This window comes from Thamnophis sirtalis, unplaced genomic scaffold (assembly GCF_051295495.1).
Source record: "Thamnophis sirtalis isolate CommonGarterSnake01/CBP01778 unplaced genomic scaffold, rThaSir2_p1.2 scaffold_13, whole genome shotgun sequence".
In the NCBI taxonomy this organism is placed as follows: Eukaryota; Metazoa; Chordata; class Lepidosauria; order Squamata; family Natricidae; genus Thamnophis; species Thamnophis sirtalis.
Genome location: NW_028261393.1, coordinates 7,044,376 through 7,058,588, shown reverse-complemented (window position 1 = coordinate 7,058,588; position 14,213 = coordinate 7,044,376). Strand labels below are relative to the sequence as shown.

General features: G+C 45.2%; 1 long non-coding RNA gene across 1 annotated transcript in view; it reads right to left on the bottom strand.

The window, feature by feature from the left end:
* Positions 1-13,134, bottom strand: part of LOC148042948 (uncharacterized) — a 281,857-nt gene extending 268,723 nt beyond the window's left edge. Inside the window, exon 1 of the long non-coding RNA XR_015698347.1 lies at positions 13,082-13,134. This is a non-coding gene — a long non-coding RNA (uncharacterized LOC148042948). The remainder of the gene's footprint in view (positions 1-13,081) is intronic.
* Between the last annotated feature and the right edge of the window lie 1,079 nt (positions 13,135-14,213).

Genomic DNA, 14,213 nt, shown 5'->3' with positions numbered 1-14,213 from the left:
TGCAGCACTGCAGGCTACTTCAGCTGACTGCAGTTCTGCAGTTCGGCTGTTCAAATCTCACCGGCTCAGGGTTGACTCAGCCTTCCATCCTTCCGAGGTGGGTAAAATGAGGACCTGGATTGTTGTTGGGGGAAATATGCTGACTCTGTAAACCGCTTAGAGAGGGCTGAAAGCCCTATGAAGCGGTATATAAGTCTGCTATTGCTATTGAATTGAGCCTGGAACCAACCAGAAAGCATCTGGGGTTCCAAAATCTCAGGGGCTGCCACAAAGAAGAGGGAGTCAAACTAGTCTCCAAGGCACCTGAGGGTAGAACAAGAAGCAATGGGCGAAAACTAATCAAGGAGAGAAGCAACTTAGAACTGAAGAGAAATTTCCTGACAGTTAGAACAATTAATCAGTGGAACAGAAGTTACCTCCAGAAGTTGTGAATGCCACAACACTGGGAGTCTTTAAGAAGATGTTGGATAGCCATTTGTCTGAAACGGCATAGGGTTTCCTGCCTAGGCAGGGGGTTGGACTAAAAGACCTCCAAGGTCCCTTCCGACTCTGCTATTGTATTGTATTGTATCTGCTCCATAAATTGAGATCAAAGCAATAGAATACCAGATCAAGGGATAAGACTGAAGATTGAAGTTCATACAACACTCTAGACTAGGGGTGTCAAACTCAATTTCATTGAGGGACACATCAGGGTTGTGTTTGACCTCAGGGTGGGGTGAGGGTCAGTGGGCGTGGCCTGCTTGATGTCACTCATGTTGGGGGCGCCTGTGGCAGCCCGAGTACTCTGCCAGAGAAAACAGGCTCCCGAGCTCCGTTTCCGGCTGCGACGGTCTCATGCAACCCTCTGACAGCACGATTGGAGCTTGGGAGCCTGTTTTCACTGGCAGAGGCACCGCAGGACAGCCCTTCACTGTTACCAGGGTGGCCCCACAGGCCAGATTTAAGACCTCGCGGGCCAGGGCCTTGAGTTTGACACCCCTGCTCTAGACTAAACTAAAATGAGGATTATTTGCGAGTTAATATATTGTACGTTTCCAGCCATTATCATAGCATGTTATAATGAACCAGGTCATCATATTAGGGCACAATACAATTTATTCATTTGGCTCTGGCATGTTATGTGAACATAAAAATTGTATTTAGTTCACTTGGGTGAAGGCCAGTTCGCACCTATTCAAGAGAACAAGTTGTTAACTTTCTGAGCAGTTTGGAGAACTGATCGTTGGAAGAAATCATTAGGGCAGAGAACTGGTTGTTAAATTATTTGAATCCCACCACTCCCAGTTGTTAACTTTCTAAGCAGTTCGGAGAACCGGCTGTTGGAAGAAATCTCCTTTTGTTTCTTTCCACTTTACAGGGCTAATCCTGTAAGGAAGGCAGGAAGGAAACATTCTGGTGTTGTTTCTAGCCTAATTTTGATTGCCCTGCTTACAGAAACTGCCTCTCTGGTTAACCCTCATTACATTGTCACAGCTAAGGCGAAGTGCCCATCGACCTGAGTGATGTTGAGATGGCCACGCCCACACGGTCACATGACCACCAAGCCACGCCTACCCAGCCGGTCATTAGGGCAGAGAACCAGTTGTTAAATTATGTGAATCCCACCACTGGGTGAAGGGTGCGTTGTATGAATCCAGCTATTGAATCTCAGCAGGAATCCCACCCACCCACCCTTGTTGTTCTGAAGTAGGAACAAATCAAATCCCTAAAGTTTAAACACATCTGGTGCTGTTATTATTCATTCAGTTTATTTTGTTCCTGTTTGTAAATAGCTTTAATTGTGACTCTCTTGCCAAAGTAATAAATTTCAAGGAAAACAGGACTCGGGAAGATATGAACAAATAAAGAGATTGGAACTTGGTTAGACAAAGTGCCTGGCTTGGGAGATTTGCAGGGGTGTGTGTGTGTGTGTGTGTGTGTGTGTGTGTGTGTGTGTCTGTGCGTGTGTGTGTGTGTGTGTGTGTGTGTGTTGCTTCTTATTGCTCATCGCTCTTGTTATTTGCCACTTTCATGCTATGTGACAAAATACGGAGAACAAGAAAACAAGGAAGGAAGGTGGGGAAACCTGAGATTGAAATATGTGAGTTTTGAAAGAAGAGATCATTGTCCATCAGTGTTCTAGAACACCGGTCACCAACTGGTGGTCCGTGAGAAAATTTTGGTGGTCTGCAGAAAAATTACTTGCATTTTTTATATTGCACTAAATCAGGGGTCCTCAAAATATAACCCCTAGGATGAATACATGCAATGAATGTTTGTGTTGCTGCAGAGAATTTCCCCCTTCGGGGTCTTTTTGTGTGAGTCCTGAGTGGGGGAGAAATCCTGACTTAGGGTCTGCTTCAGCCTCCTGGTGGGGGGCTTTGGGCAAAGGCTGGAGGGAAGCACCGCTGGTGGCAAAGAGCCGGAGGGCCTTGTTCCAGTGGGACTGCATCATGGCCTGGAACTGGCTGACCATCTCAGCCTGCTGAGCCTCCAGGCCCTGGTACTTGGCCTTGCACTCCCACAGGTCTTCCTTCCTTCATGGGAAAACCTATGTTCATGGTCCTCATTGAGGTGCTTCTGCTGAGCCTCCTTCTTGGTCAGCTCTAATTTGAACTGTATTGCCAACTCTTTCTCGTGGTGGCTGCTTAGCTCCAACAACTGCTTCCTGTTGGGGCCCTAAGGACCCCAGGTGGGGAGGCGAGGAGTGGCAGGCAGGGGAGGGGTGAGTAGAGATTGGCGAGGTGCCCCTCAATGTGAGTGACATCGAGTTGGCCGCACCCACCCAGTCACATAGCAATAGCAATAGCAGTTAGACTTATATACCGCTTCATAGGGCTTTCAACCCGCTCTAAGCGGTTTACAGAGTCAGCATATTGCCCCCAACAACAATCCGGGTCCTCATTTTACCCACCTCGGAAGGATGGAAGGCTGAGTCAACCATGAGCCTGTGAGATTTGAACAGCCGAACTGCAGAACTGCAGTCAGCTGAAGTAGCCTGCAGTGCTGCATTTAACCACTGCGCCACCTCGGCTCATGACCGCTTAGCCACGCCCACCCATCATTAGGCAGATCATATTAGTGGTCTGTGGGATTAAAAATTATGAATTTTGTCCCTGAGATCTGAAAGTTTGGTGACCCTTCTTCTAGAAGGAACCCTAGTGGAGATCAAAGGAAATGTGGTGCTACCTTCTAAAACTATCAATCTTTGATGAGCTAGGACAATGTTCCTCAACCTCAGCCATTTGAAGAGGTGTGGACTTCAGTTCTCAGAATTCCCCAGCTGTCATGGATTGCTGGGGAATTCTGGGAGTTGAAGTCTACACCTCAAGGTTGAGGAACACTGAGCTAGAAGAAAAAGACTTGGTGGCCTAATGAAGAAATTTCTGGCTTTGCTAATTGCAGCATCACCAAGTCTAGGACTGGTCTCCAAGTTACTCCAGATGTAAGCTCACCTAGTTCCTCCACAGCTAGGTGGTGGTAGGTCCTTCTGCTCAAGGTCCATAATTCTTCAAGGGACTTCTGGACACTCAGATTCTACTACATACAGAGGAGTTATTAGGTGGCAAGAACAGATTTCTCCAACTTGCTTTTGCTTAGCAAGCCAAGATTAGCAAATATAAATAAAAATCTGGTTCCAAATGTCTTCGTGGCCACCTCAACTGATAACTACTTTTGAAGGCCTGGCCTTGCTCCCATCTGGAGCCCAACTCAGTGAAATGATTAAACTGAGGGGGAAAATAACAGAGCCTTTTTAGGAGGAAATATCTTTCAAGAAATACAGATTTTCTTACATAAAACTATGCTTTTTCTGAGGTCGACCTACAGTGGAGAAAAGGGAATTGGAGAAGAGGAAGGAAAGAAGAACAGAGGCAAGGGATAGAGGACACAGGCTACATTTTTGTACAAAAGAAAGACTACGCAACCTTGTTAAGCCTGTTGTTTGTCTATATATAGGTCTGTGTGGGGGAGGTTACAGTTAGTCATTCTCAGATTGGGCATGACCATCACATGCGGTTTTTTCAGTTGTGTGTCTTTCTTCTTATCCTCCTTGCTTAGTTAAAGAACGTATCATAGTTATTTCCTTGAAAGAAAGAGTTAAAAATTCTTTGTTTTTTTCCATCCACTTGACCTGCGCCCAACAAACAGAACTGGGTTGGCTGCCTGTAATATAAAAATAAATAGTAAGATATATTGGGCATCAATTAGATCCAGTTAACACTCTGGGCGGCTTAGTTCTCTGTGTCAAGGGAAGAAAGCTAAACTTTAAATGTTACATTTCCCCAGATGAGTAGATAATAAATGATCTAGTAATCCCTCAGTAGAAGCTTCCCTTCGTTTTCCTAAAGGAAAAGTCTTGACTACCGAAATTATTTAAGAACATACTTTCTTAACTGGTCATGTCCAGACACATAGACAAATTCCTACTTCCATTAACACAAAAATCCTAAACAATCCAGGGAGTGGTTTTTTCTGAGATTTGTCTAGATCAGTGTTTCCCAACCTTGGCAACTTGAAGATGTCTGGACTTCAACTCCCAGAATCCCCATTCGCTGGCTGGGAAATTCTGGGAGTTGAAGTCCGGACATCTTCAAGTTGCCAAGGTTGAGAAACACTGGTCTAGATCAGTATTTCTCCACAGCTTGGCAGTTTGAAGATGAATGGACGTCAACTCCCAGAATTCCCCAGCCAGCAAGGCGGATAGGGGAGTTAGCAATAGCAATAGCAATAGCAATAGCAGTTAGACTTATATACCGCTTCATAGGGCTTTCAGCCCTCTCTAAGCAGTTTACAGAGAGTCAGCATATCGCTCCCAAGAACAATCCGGGTCCTCATTTTACCCACCTCGGAAGGATGGAAGGCTGAGTCAACCTTGAGCCGGTGAGATTTGAACAGCCGAACTGCAGAACTGCAGTCAGCTGAAGTAGCCTGCAGTGCTGCATTTAACCACTGCGCCACCTCGGCTCTTAAGTTCTGGGAGTTCTGGGAGTTGAAGTCCATACATCTTCAAGTTGCCATGGTTGAGAAAGACAGGCCTAGTGTTCCTCAGCCTTGCCACTTTAAGATGTCTGGACTTCAATTCCTGGCTGGGGAATTCTGGGAATTGAAGTCCGCACATCTTAAAAGTTGCAAGTCTGAGAAACATTAGTCTAAACCAGCGGTGCCAAACTCAAAGTCCCCAAGGTGCTTAGATCTGGCCCATGGGGCCGCCCTGGAGACAGCAAAGAGCCAGCCCATGGGACCTCTGCCAGAGCTCCATTTTCATTGGCAGAGGGTTGCAGGAGGCTGTCATAGCCAAAAACAGAGCTCGTGTGGGGGGCGCGGCCCTCCAAAGCTCCATTTTCATTGGCAGAAGGTTGCAGGAGGCCGTTTTTGCTGGCAGAACAATTGGGTCTCCATGGGTGCCTTCCAACATGAGAGACTTTGAGCTGGCCAGGCCCACCCTAGCCACGCCCCTTTCCCCCGAGGAAAGTAAGTAAGATCTTTATTACGGTCAAAGACCAGCAATATACATTTGTTTTTACACGATATTAAAAAAAAATACTAACATTAAAATATAATTAAAAAGTATTGACATTAAAAGTGGATAATAACATTATGGCCCAAAGATTGTTAGAGGTATGTGCAGATAATTGGTACAAGATGGTACTATACTTCTGTAGCCAATTTTTTTCTTATGGACATTGCAGCAGCACAGAACTTTGCCACTGCACACGTGGTAACCGGGTTAGTGTCCTGGAGGAGAAAGCCTAGATAAAAATGGTCTGCCCTCCCTGGCAATCTCTCTAATAAGGGGAGAAAATGTGCAGACCTACAAGCTCTGTATTGTGGCACGACAAAACCGCGCTCCACTAAAGCGCGCCCGATTAAATCGCGTCGCTGACGTCATCAGCAGGGCGAAAACAGCGACCGAGGGAAAAAAAGGGCGCTTTAAATAGCGCTTTGAAAGCAAGCTGATTTAAGTTAAGGTAAGGGTTAGGGTTAGGGTTAGGGTTAGGGTTAGGGTAGGGTTAGGGTTAGGGTTAGGGTTAGGGTTAGGGTTAGGGTTAGGGTTAGGTTAAGGGTTAGGGTTAGGGTTAGGGTTAGGGTTAGGGTTAGGGTTAGGGTTAGGTTAAGGGTTAGGGTTAGGGTTAGGGTTAGGGTTAGGGTTAGGGTTAGGGTTAGGGTTAGGGTTAGGGTTAGGGTTAGGGTTAGGGTTAGGGTTAGGGTAGGGTTAGGGTTAGGGTTAGGGTTAGGGTTAGGGTTAGGGTTAGGGTTAGGGTTAGGGTTAGGGTTAGGTTAAGGGTTAGGGTTAGGGTTAGGGTTAGGGTTAGGGTTAGGGTTAGGTTAAGGGTTAGGGTTAGGGTTAGGGTTAGGGTTAGGGTTAGGGTTAGGGTTAGGGTTAGGGTTAGGGTTAGGGTTAGGGTTAGGGTTAGGGTTAGGGTTAGGGTTAGGGTTAGGGTTAGGGTTAGGGTTAGGTTAAGGGTTAGGGTTAGGGTTAGGGTTAGGGTTAGGTTAAGGGTTAGGATTAGGTTTAGCGTTACGTTATGGGTTAGGTTTAGGGTTAGGTTTAGGGTTAGGTTAAAGGTTAGGTTTAGGGTCAGGTTTAGGATTAGGTTTAGGATTAGGTTTCGGTTTCGGTTTCGGTTTCGGTTTCGTCGAGCGCGCTTTAGTCGAACACGGTTTTGTGGTGGAACCGCTCTGTATAGCTCGCAGTGTAATAGAACATGTGAATTATCTTCCACTTTTCCTTTACCACATATACAAACCCGTTCTGCAATAGGTGTTCTCTTATAGCTGCCCTGGAGGAGTGCTGAAGGAAGAATGTTATATCTGGCTCTGAAGAAAGCTATTCTTTGTTTTGGGGAGATCAGGTCATTTAGCTGTCTTGCCGATTCCCACGCACCCTGTTTGATTCTGTCCCTACTGTGGAGAGGCAACTTATTTAGTTCTTCTTGGAACTCCATGTCCCTCTGTTGAAATAAATGTCCTTCTGGGTTCAGCTCCAAGTGGGGAAAAAGACACTGGAGACATGGAGGCTGCTTGGAAAGATGGTTTATTGTTGGACAGGGCCACGTGGCTTGAGCCCTGAACAGAAAAGGTGATCACATGTTTCAATGTTGATGGAGAAGAAGAGAAGGGCTGAGGAAGGGGCTTGCTAGGCTTTTCATACCCTGTTTCCTGTTCCTGTGTAAGAAATGTATGCTGATTGGTTGTCAGACTCCCATGGGGCCATGCAGGGGCTACTCTCTAGGCTGTTTTGAATCCAGATATGGATGAGTTCTCAGATGCCATGTAGAGAGTTGAGTAATATCCCTTCCCCCTGCAGCTGCAGTGGGGAAGTCTTTATTATGTAAAGTGGGCTACCCTGGCCTTCTCAATGGCCTATTGACAAAGTGTGGATGGGCAGGAAGCTACAGGAAATTATTCTGTCTTTTAAAGCATGTTTCTTTCTTTTCGCATCCAGAGAAATATTCTGCCTTTTCAATATTTCCTAGGATATTTCATTTTTCTGGGAGAGGGCTGGGTGATAACTTCCCACACCGCATTCTATTGATTACTACTTGCTTTGCTCGTGGCATGACATAACCGCGAACGTCAAAAGCGTGCCGACAACACTGCGGCGCTAAAACCGCGATGTCAAAAGCGCGCCCCAACAGCGCGCCGACAACAGCGCACCGACAGAAGTGCAATTTAACTTAAGGTAAGGTTTAGGGTTAGGTTTAGGGTTATTTTTAGGGTTATGTTACAGCGCGCTTCTGTCGGCGTGCTGTTGTCGGCGTGCTGTTGTCGCGCGGTTTTGACGGTGCGGTTTTGTGACCGCGCTTTAGTCACACGCGCTTTAGTCTACCGCGGTTTTGTGGTGGAACCGCTTTGCTTGCTCAAAGCCTAGGGACATTAAGAATAATGGTGAGAGCCCATAAGAGCCCAGCTTGTGATCAATTGCTTGTTTCCAAGGGGAAGGGAAATTGTCACTCTGGTTTCTCTTCAGATCCTATAAATCTTTCGCCTTCTCCCGAGGTAAAGCAACACCCTGATTTAGCCCTCAATGAAATTGAGTTTGACACCCCTGAACTAGACAGCAGCAATATACATTACTTTTAGGACTTAGCAATAGCAATAGCAGTTAGACTTATATACCGCTTCATAGGGCTTTCAGCCCTCTCTAAGCGGTTTACAGAGTCAGCATATTGCCCCCAACAACAATCCGGGTCCTCATTTTACCCACCTCGGAAGGATGGAAGGCTGAGTCAACCCTGAGCCGGTGAGATTTGAACAGCCGAACTGCTGAACTGCAGTCAGCTGAAGTAGCCTGAAGCAGCCTGCGGTGCTGCATTTAACCACTGCGCCACCTCGGCTCTTAAAGAGGATTGTTGTCACTTTCAAGGAACGAAGCAAGGACTACATTTTGTTTCATTTGGACCATTTGTGGAATACATGTTTGCTTTTCTGCCTTCTGCTTCTTTTTGGTCAACAGCTGTAACGTGTAACTGTTGGGGTTGCAAGTAATAAATCCGTTGCACTGGTGGAAAAATTTAAAGAATGTCGTATATGATCTTTTACACTTAATTAAGACTCTGAAACCATGCCTCCCTCTTCCTTGTAAGAATGTGTTGGCCGTCTTAGTTTTTCCTTTTCAAGATAGTTTGTCTGTGGAAATGAAATAAAATCTGTCCAAGAATAGTTTCACTATGGATACAATAAATGCACTCTGAGAAAAATTAGGAGCCCTGGGAAAGAAGGAAAGGAAGGGAGGGAGGAAGTAAGAGAGGAAGGGGAGGAGGGAGGGGTAGTTAAAATCTTTCATTAGTATGTCTTCCTACATACCTTAGTTAGCTGACTAGCAAAAAGTTCACCTACTTCCTCTGCTTGGTTGGGTGGCCTGTAGTATAGACCTATGGCAATGTCATTTCCCCCACAACCTTTAATATTGACCCAAATGCATTCAAGATAGTTCTCATCATTTTCCCTCTATTTCTGTACAGATGTAGTTATTTCTTATATATAGTGTAACTCCACCTCCTCTTTTATTTGGTCTATTTCTTTTAAATAATTTAAATCCTTCTAGCTGTATGTTACATTTGTGGGTTTCACCCCACCAAGTTTCTGTAATGGCAACAATATCGTATCTGCCCTCATTTACTTGAATTTCTAATTCACCCTGTTTATTCCTCATACTCTGTGCATTGGTGTATAGACATTTGAGTCCATTTTGATTGACCCTGTGTTTACTTTCTACATAACCTGTGTTTTGCCTGACTACCTCTATTTTCTTGCCACTTATATGATTCATGCACATGGTATGGCACTCACTATTAAATGCTTGGTTTTGCTTCACAGCAGCAGTTATAAACTTACCCGCACAAACATCTATGTTACATGCACTGATAACCCTATGAGTTTTAGATTGCTGTGGTCAGAAATGTTCTGTATCAATTAGAGAAGAGAAGGAAGGGAGGGAGGAAGGAAGAGAGGGAGGGAGGGAGGAGAAAGGAAGGTGGAAGGAGAGAGGGAGAGGAAGGGGAAAGGGGAAGGGAGAAGGAGAGGAGAGGAGAGGAGAGGAGAGGAGAGGAGAGGAAAGGAAAGGAAAGGAAAGGAAAGGAAAGGAGGAAGGAGAAGAAAGGAGAATTTTCTTGCCTGGAATGATCTGAAATGGGATCTGGCTGGTCATAAGGCTAGAGGAGGGGATGATATACAGGTAGTTCTCAACGTACAACTTTTCACTCAATGATTGTTCAAATTGATGTTAGCCTTGGAAAAAGGGACTTACAACCCATCCTTGAAGTTACGGCTACCACACCCTCCCGTGGTCAACATGATCACAACTCAGGCCCTTGACAATCGAAGATGAGTCAAGATGCAGAGAGACAGGTCTAAATTCATGTTTGTGGTTGAGGGTGAACTAGAACCAGGAATATCTTGGACCTAAAAGCACCTCCCTTCAACCCAAACAGCCAGACAAATGGAGGAACTCCTGTACGTGCGAACCCCACCAATAAGGTGCTTTAGGAGAGATCAGGAGAACTTGTTCACCCAACCCTTGAATCTCCAGCAACAAGATACAACTCGTTTATAGATGGCTGAAGAGGAGCATCAGTCATTCCCAATTCCAAGCTACACCAGCAAGATTGCAAGGACTTCCCAGGTGGCTCTGTTTTCAGAGGAGGTAACAGAATCCAAAAACTCAGCAAGTCTTTAAATCTCTAGGCAGGTAACCGCATCTCCAACCGTCCCTGAAGCTATCCAAGATAGGGCAACGGCTTCTATACACTCTGCGTGGCTTGCCAGAGGTTGTGTGTGACACACTTGTTGTGGAAAGTGTAGCACGGAACATGTTAAAGGGCTGTCTTGACTCACGGGCCTTCGGGAAATCACGTTGTTCTTCAGAAATAAAACCAGCGTGAACCCAACAAAGATCCTTGAGCAGAGACCTCACTTTTTGTGGTGGCTGCATAGTAACTTTTCACACCCTAACCACCCTGCTCGATCCGCTGACATGACGTATGTCGAGGGAATTCAATTTAAGCCACCACAGGAGCAGCCCTCCCTTGTTATAAAAGGCACTCCTCTCGAAGACTTCCATCTGACAACATTTCACAACTCTTAGCCCCCTGCTTCTAGGGGAATTTTTTAAAGACCTCCTTGGCTCTGCGGAACTGGCAGTTGTGATGATGCCCGTCGTATTTCACAACCTGGCGTAGCCGCGATCTGTTCTGTTCAGGAGGCAACTCTTCAACAGCGGAGAGATTCTGCTTGATCGCATCCAGCAGGAAGTTCCTCTTTTCGGCAGGAGCTAATCTTGGCCTTGGACGAGGTCCAAAATCACAACCCGGCGGAGAAGCGAAGCGGCAGCCAAGAAATCCGCATTTTCTTGCAAAGGGAGAGAAATACAGAAGACGTAATTCCTGCAGCCTTAAAAAAAAACAGGTAATTTCAGGGTCTGATCCAGGGCACCACACCTTCTGGTGGGAACTGTGCGAATTCCAGAGCAACAACAATCTTGTCCTTGTTTACGTTGTTTCTGGAGTGTCAAAACTTTGGGTGTGTTTTGGTTTGTTGTGTCTTGAGAGATGGGTTCTGCTCGGCCACCTCTTGTCATGTTTCACTATTTTTATAGCCACTCAAGAATGGAGTTTTTAGTCTTGTGGTTTTGTATTGCGGTTGGGATAATCAGGCAAGCGGTATCCCAGTGTGATTTGCTGACTTGATTTTAGCAGCTGGACTGGATTGCAAAAACAGCTTGATAAGAGCTAGGTCTGTACACTTTCTAATATCGGCACACTTGTGGGACACCTGGAGGTTGGTGGCAACCACTCCGTTGTGCAATGTACACAAAAATATGGGGCATTTCTCTTCGCAAGGAGTTCAAGTAGCTTAACTGGAAGTGATTTTACCGAAGAAGTAGGAATGTTGAAATCAGCTAAAGTATTACTTAACTTTCCCTACCTGACTCAAAGGTGCCTTTTTTTTTCAGAAGGCAAATAAGCTTTCTTCTTTTTACTTTTGAAGATGTTTCGCTTCAGATCCAAGAAACTTCTTCAGCTCTGACAGGATAGATTTATATTCCTCGTAGACAGCAGTTCATTTGCATCCTTTTAGAGGATCCTTGAAGCATTTGGAGGCTTATTTGTGTCCTCAGGGTCACCTGAGTAAATCTCCTGGTTCCTGTAGTCTGCAATTTCCCCCCCCTCTGGAAATCCATTCCTCCTCCCACACCATTCAAAGGATGTTCATCCCAAATTGTATAGCTAAAAGACTGTAGAGATTCTCAGTCATCTAGGTCATGGTTGTCCCCAAAGGTGCTTTTTTTTTCAGGAGGCAACTGGACTTTCTTGTTTTTTTTCTTTGAAGACTTCTTGTTTTTCCTTTCGCTTCTCATCCAAGAAGCTTCTTCAGATCTGACCGGATGGTGAGGAATGGAAGGATTGATATTCCTTGCAGAACAACTGGTCATTTGCATCCTTTTGGAGGGTCCATGAAGCACTTGCGAGGTTTGTCTGTGTCCTCGGGGTTACCTGAGTAATTCTCCTGGTTCCTGTAGTCTTCCATGTTTTTTCTTCTGGAAATCCATTCCTCCTCCCACACCATTCAAAGGGGGGGGGGTTCATCCCAAATTGTATAGCTAAACGTCAGTCAAAGACTTGAGTTGGATGACTGGGAAACTCTACAGACTTTTCCCTACCTGAGTTCATCTCCTACCCCTTTTTTTAAAAAAAGGGAAGATCTTCAATAATTAAAAGTACTCAAGAATAGGAGCAGAGCCTGGGCCTATTGAGACATTATGTCTAACATCTGACCTTAGCCTAACATCCAGCCATTCTATTAGATCTGATATACAGGTCCTGTTTGTTAGGGAATTATATCTGGGGGGGATCCCAGCAGGTGGTCCTTTTCTGCCATGGCGCCTGGCTTACGAGGCATTCTCTTCCTTAAAGTGAGGTGAGCTTCATCCCTGTTAATATTCCAGATGGTCTTCAAGACTTGGCTAAATCTGAGGATCTCGGAGAACGGGTAAGATCTTGAGGTCGCTCCAGTATGAAGTCTACATTCTTATCTCTTGGACTTTCTAGTTTTTAAATATTTTAAAATAATGAGTGTTTTGATATGTACATATTGTTGTTGTATGGAGCCCAGAAACACTTTTTGTGAGATGGGAAGCCATATAAATATGATAGATAAATATTTAGAAGCCCTGGGTGCTACAGCGGGACATTCAATCCCATCCCTACAAGAATTCCTGATGACCATCCAATCTTTGATTTGAAACATCTGATTTTGGAGAAGCTGCCGCTTTCCGAAACCATCTGCTTGCACCGTCAGCAGTTTCATTTTTGGAACCCCTGGGAAATGCAGAAGTACCTTATGTTTCTGTGGGGTAGATATAGAGGCACCCCGTCCTTCCTTCCTCCTTTTGACCATGCCTGGTAATTCCCCTGAGCTTGCCAAAAATTCCTTTGCCACTAGTTCCCAGAATTGTTGGATTAGAGATGCTGAAATTCTACCATCTAGTGATGAATTTGGGGAGCAACATATGAGAGGGAACTTGTAAGTCAAACAACAATGATTCTCAGTTGTGGCAATATGGCTATCATAACATTCTATTGCAGTGTTTCTCAACCTTGGCAACTTGAAGATGTCCGGACTTCAACTCCCAGAATTCCCCAGCCAGCAAATGCTGGCTGGGGAATTCTGGGAGTTGAAGTCCGGACATCTTCAAGTTGCCAAGGTTGAGAAACACTGTTCTATTGCCTTATCTATCTAGTCTAGTCTAGAGCTGGGTTGCTCCCGGTTCGGCCCAGTTCATCAGAACCGGTAGTGGTGATTTGGCTTGGGTCGCAGAACCTGTAGCGACCCAGACTCGCCACACCCCTGAAGCTGTTCCCAGGTCTCTTCTGCTATTGCCGGCACTTTTCTCGATGCGCAGAATAATTTAAAGTCAACTGTGCACGTGGAAGCAATGTGCTGTGCATGCATACACAAGCGTAACAAGCAGTGCCCTTGCATAACGAGCAGCGTGCTTGCAAAGAGAGGTGAGAGCCGAGGTGGCGCAGTGGTTAGGGTGCAGTACTGCAGGCCACTTCAGCTGACTGTTATCTGCAGTTCGGCGGTTCAAATCTCACCGGCTCAAGGTTGACTCAGCCTCCCATTCTTCCGAGGTGGGTGAAATGAGGACCCAGACTGTGGGGGCGATATGCTGACTCAATTTGCTAAAAAAATCTGTAAACCGCTTAGAGAGGGCTGAAAGCCCTATGAAGTGGTATATAAGTCTAATAACTAACTAACTAACTAACTAACTAACTAAATTGTGCACGAAGGAGAGAAGCAACTTAGAACTGAGGAGAAATTTCCTGACAGTGAGAACAATTAATCAGTGGAACAGAAGTTGCCTCCAGAAGTTGTAAATGCCCCAACACTGGAAGTCTTTAAGAAGATGTTGGGTAGCCATTTGTCTGAAACGGTATAGGGTTTCCTGCCTAGGCAGGGGGTTGGACTAGAAGACCGCCAAGGTCCCTTCCAACTCTGCTATTGTATTGTATTATAAAATTGGGAAACTATATTTGTCATCAGCACAGCAAAAGAAAAGGGGTAGCTGCTCTATATATTAAAGAAACAATAAACTCCAAATAAATATATCCAGATGAAGAAGGGAAGGGTTTTAATGGTGGAAAAGGGGATGAATCAAAAACAGACACTTTTTTTTTAAATTATTTTTATTTTTTATTACACAGACAACAATGGGAAAGGGAGAG